The sequence below is a fragment of the Pteropus alecto genome, unplaced genomic scaffold (assembly GCF_000325575.1).
Source record: "Pteropus alecto unplaced genomic scaffold, ASM32557v1 scaffold105, whole genome shotgun sequence".
Taxonomy (NCBI): Eukaryota; Metazoa; Chordata; class Mammalia; order Chiroptera; family Pteropodidae; genus Pteropus; species Pteropus alecto.
The window spans coordinates 5867816-5873173 of record NW_006436294.1 but is presented as its reverse complement, the minus strand read 5'-3'; the positions used below and the strand labels follow the sequence as shown (position 1 = coordinate 5873173).

The 5358-nt window shown below is 53.7% G+C and overlaps 1 protein-coding gene across 1 annotated transcript in view; it reads left to right on the top strand.

The window, feature by feature from the left end:
• PTK2 (protein tyrosine kinase 2) overlaps positions 1–5358 on the top strand; it is a 175948-nt gene that overhangs the window by 160933 nt on the left and 9657 nt on the right. The gene's annotated exons all lie outside the window — the stretch shown is intronic.

Here is a 5358-nt window from a genome sequence, read left to right as displayed (position 1 = left end):
GGGCCTTTCATTTTTTACACCGTAGTTTATAATTAAAGCAACCTGCACATTCCAGTTTGGCAAAGCACGGTTTAACCTGTTGGAGGGGCCGGTGCCCTCGCTGCGGGGTGTACTGGGGCTGACCTCTGTGAGCCCGCCAGCCCGGTGCACGCCCGTGAACTTGGAAGTAGATCACGTTAGGGGGGGAGCTCTTTCTCACTTTTTTTAAGGGCCTGCAGACATCACACACACTCCAGAGTCAGTTAATTGCCAGATAGGACTAGTGCACACGTACTTAGCGCACACCCTTGTCACACAGTTTAACAGTTAAGATAATGCACAGTATTCACTACGTGCCAATCACTGTCCTACATCACCGCCACCCTGTGAGAAACAGGTCCAAAATCCTTCGTCTGAATCTTGCAGGTTTTGTGTGCTTCGGAATTCAATATTTTTTTATTTCAGAAAGTCAGAGTAATATGATGTACATGCCACGTACTTTGTAGTATTTCGATAGCATCCCAGAGTTAAAAGCACGAATATTTCTACAGCAAAACGAATATTTACATTAACATATATAAAGACAGACCTTACATCAATTCAAGTCAGGTTTTGCCATGAAACTAATTTTTTTCAAATGTAAAAAAAAAACCTTACTAGTCTTCAGTGCTTTTTTAGATTTTGGAAACGAGGAGAAAGGAAGGGGCACCTACCCCTCATTCTCATTTCAGAGATGAGGAACTTGGCCCGCGTCCCCCAGCTAGCGTGTAGCAGAGCCGGTATCCGCCCAGCAGCCCCGCTCCGGGTCTGGTCCCACCCTCTCTGCCATCTGCCTCTGGCACGTCCCGGGTATCATGCTGAAGACAGTTTAACGTCGTCGTCTTTACGTGTATTTACGATAAGGTTCATGAAATGTTGACGGACGTTGTGAATGATTTCCTCTTGGAAAAGTTTCACACTGTCAGAATTCTAAATTAGTTAATTAAATTAAAGCATGTCTTGAGATAAGAAGCCAGGCTTTGAAAAAATGGTTATTATTTGCTGTGCTAATCTGAATGAATCAGTTTGGATGTCGAATCGGTTCTCAGAATGTAGCTTGTCCTACGATTTCAACTTCTTGTCTAGACAGCCTATTTTCCCACACCGATTTGTGTTTTAAAAACTAAACGTTACAAATTCTCCGCACTAGAGTTCGTATATTTAGATGGCGGTGCCCCGTGTACGGTCACGTTTGGTCAGAGGGTTTGCCCCTGAGCGTTGCGGGAGCTGCCGCCGTGACGATGCCCTGATGGCCAGCGTGCAGCGAGCCGGGGTGGGGTGGTGCGAATGCCCGGGGGGCGGTCGGGATGACGCTGGAGCCAAGGCTGAAAGACGGGGTGGGATTTGCAGGCGAACAGGCTCCTGAAGTAAGTTCTGGGCAGAGGGAGTGGCGTGTGTGATCACGCAGTCATGAGACTGTTGTCAGCTTCCCGCATGAGGCCCACGGTGACTCCAAGCACAGCTCAGTCTCCTGAGCGATGTCACTGTTCTAAACAAAAGTCTCGAGACCCCTTGACTCTGCTGGCTGGGCAGTTTTTCTTTTAATTGAGATAATTTACATAGAGTGGACTGCACAGGTCGACGAGTTTTGATTTATGCACGTCCGTGTAACCTGTGTCCCATACGCAGAGCATTTCTGTCACTCCACATAGCTTCCAAGTGACGTTCAAAGCCCACGAGCGAAGTGGCACAGGGCGTCCCCCAGGGCTCATCCCCGGGAGCACAGCACGCCGCACTCGGCGAGGTCACTCTTGCCGCTGGTGGCAGATAGTGTTCTTAGAAGACTTCTCGCTTCCGTTGCTTTGTCGCTAATACTTCCCAGACTTTGTCTAATGGATCAGACTCCGCTGTGTATTGAAGCCTTCTGTTTTTAAGGCGACGTGCTTGCGTGTGGTCACTGTCATTGAAGCAGCTCGACCTGTCACTGAGTGCTTCGCTGAGCCGGGATCCCGCGCGGATGTCCCTCCGTCGGCACGTTTTCGGCGGGGCAGGCTCCGCCCGAGGTGATGCAGCCGTGACCTGCAGCCCCTGTCCTTGAGCGTCTGCTCCCGTCTCTGACCCCAGCGTAGCTCATGTCCCTTCTGAGACGGCTCCAGGCCTCAAGCCCGCTGCTGTGAAGGCGGCCAGCGGCGGCCGGGCCGCAGGCTGTTTCGAGGGCTTTCTTTCCTGCCGGGCGCGGCTTAGGGGCAGAGTAACTTTGTTTCTCGCTTTCATTGCTGGGCGCACAGTAGATTTCCCATGTGATACTGGGTTCAAGGCGGGGCTTTGATGTTAAAGTGATGAAGTCCTGTCTGGGTAAAGTCGCCTTCGTGTTCCGAGACAGGAAGGAAGTGCTGGAGCCGCCATTCCCCGAGCCTGGCCCGTCCTCCCGCGCTGCTTCCTCGTGCCGTGTGCCGGCGTTGGAGACGGGGTGGCGTCGTTCAGGGAGGAAGGGCTGTGAGTGGAAAGCCTTAGTTTGAAGTTCTTAGAGTGAGAGGACGTGCGAGTCGACACCAAAGCTGATCTGTGGGTGCTGAGTCCCCAGAACCGAAAACAGGGCCTGCAGCCCTCACCTGCGGCTTAGCAGGACGGCGTGCGCAGGCCACTTGTGCAGGACTGTCGTAGCGGCGTTGTGCGTGGTGCCCGTCGACGGCAGAACGGGCGAACGTTCATGCAGCAGGGTCCTGCCCTACAGTAAAAGTGGACAGGCTACTGCGGCACAGCCACGGGGCCCTGTCTTACGGACAGCGCGTTCGTGGAACATGCCTGGCCTGGAGGCACAGGATCGCATCCATCATGTGAAGTGCAGGCTGGGAGTCAGGGCGGTGGTCCCCTGGGTGGCGGGGGCAGGCCTCAGCTGGGCCAGGGTAGGCAGGAGCCTTGGGCTGTCTGCTCTGTGTCCTCATGGGGCCAGGGAGGTTTGGTAGGTACATACGCATATGTAAATAGGTTGAGCTTTACACTTAGGATTTGTACACTTTATTGTATAAAAGTCACATCTAAATTAAAAAATAAAAGAACACACGTACCTGCTACGGAAAATACTCATCCCCAAACGTTAGGTCTGCGATCCATTCATACAAGCTTTTAAATATCAGTGGCCTCACTTTCTCTTTGCTGTCAGTCTTCAGGGCGACAGTGTCCTGTAAAGGGGAACAGGAGAGTGTGGCCTCCTGCAGTGGCAGACACAGTTCCGGAAGCGCGCGGTTGTGACGGGCCGTCTGGCTCTGGTTCCCTCAGGCCTGGTCCTGGTGCTCGCTTTTCACCCGGGCGGGCGACGTCAACGCTTCGAGGGAAAAGCTCTGATGTTTCCCCTCCGAACACAAGTGGCCTTCACATAGGGCAGGCCTTTCTCGGCCCAAATGGAAACGCTGGCTTTGGAAAAGTGTAACAGGGGATCACTGTGCGTAAAGAAACAAAAGTAAGTCCTTTCATGTGATTTCCACGCAAGTAAAAATAGATGATTCACGTGAGTACGTGAAACAAGCACCTCAGTCCGTTAGCAGACAACACTGTGCGTAAAGAAACAAAAGTAAGTCCTTTCATATGATTTCCACGCAAGTAAAAATAGATGAAACAAGCACCTCAGTCCGTTAGCAGACAGTGAACTTCAGTTGCTTTTGTTGGGGTACAGTGAATAAGACCCGTCCGGCCCACAGAAGGTGCTCGCTGAACACCTGTGGACTGATCGGGCTACCTCGTGTTGCCTCAGACAGCCAGTCCTGCCTCTCCGAGAGTCAGGGCCCTCACCTGTGACTGTCCCTTCCGCCTCGCATTTGGATTGAAGCATTCTCTTGGCAAATGTTTATTAAGCGTCTACTGTGTGTACGTCGCCGTGCCAAGCCCTTGTGTGATCTTTGTAAGGACCGTTCGGGTTGGGAGGTAGGTTTGCAGAGGTGCGGCGCCTCGTCCAAGGGGCTGGAGACCGTCCACAGGAAGCCGTGCAGGCCATTCATTTCCTCCCACCTGTCCTGTGTCATACCAGGTAGCCGGGGTCCAGTGGGGAAGGGGACAGCCCATAGCCTCTGTCCTCATGGGCTCCGTGTCCAATGAGAAGAAAGAAATGTTCACTAATTGGCACAAGGGGAGGACAGATCACAACGACGTCGGCATTTTGTTTGCCGAGTTGGCTGAGGGTTTTAAATGACAGCTCGGGGGAGCCAGGACACAGAGAGGAGCCTCGTGCGCTCCTGACAGAGGCGAGAGCGGGCAGCTGTGGGCAGTTCGGCAGTGGACACTGTACCCAGAACTTTCGGACGTTCAGATGCTCCTACTCAGGCATTCCATTCCTAGAAATCGGGGCTTTAGTCAGATTTGTACCCGAAGTGTTTATCTGCAGCCTGTCGATACGGACAGTGTTACTGTTGCTATTCTGAATGACACTGTTGAAATTCTGCAAAGGCCCAAATGTTCAACAAACGGCAGAACTGTTTCTTTTACATGACACAATGTGGCAGTAACTTAGTACTGTGCCGATGTCACTTCATTTAACCCTAACCAACAAGCTGTGCAATGGGCACCAGTACTGCCCCACTTGAAGGCCCAGGCCGCCCTCTGCCCTTTCCTTGTTATGGCGGCATCCGTGCCGTGGCCATGTGACATCCTTACCTGTTTCCACTACGTGACGCTCTGTGCAGGTGATGAGACATAGCACATGGTTTCATTTTTGTAAAAATGTTTTAGAGAGAGAGAGAGAAAAAAAACGCTCATTTCTCCATCACTTCCCCCTGACAAGTGCTTGCGACCGTGTCCTGGGCGCCAGGCCCTGGTTAGGTGCAGCGAGTGCAGGCACGTGGGACATCAGGACGCTTTGTGGGAGGGAGGAAGTAGTCACTGCGTGATCCCTGCCGGACAGGGCTCCCTGCGAGACGGCGGGCCGCAGGGGACAAGGGAGACGCTCCTCGAGGGTGGCGAGCGGCCGGCGTGTGCGGCCAGCATGGGCAGCGTGGGCGGCGCGGGCAGCGCGGTCAGTGTGGGCAGCGCGGGCAGCATGGGCAGCATGGTCAGTGTGGGCAGCGTGGGCGGCGCGGTCAGCATGGGCAGCATGGCTGCCGGGGACAGCACAGAATTCAGTGCTCCGGGAGCGTGGCGCTGTGGCAGGCTGGGGCCGCCTGGCGGCTGGCGGCCTGCTTCGTGTCGTCTGGTATGAATGAAGCTGCACACTCCTGTTTACATTGAACAGACTTCTCTGGTTTCTGTATCCCGGATGCATGGCAGGGAGGGGACTCGTAATTGGACCGTCGTCGCGTTGGCATGACAGCCAGGCACATGTCAGTCTCACTCCATCAGAAAGCTGGCATCGTGCCTGCTCATTTTCGTCCTGGGATGGGGGTTCTCTCGCTGAAGCGGAACTTGCTTTGC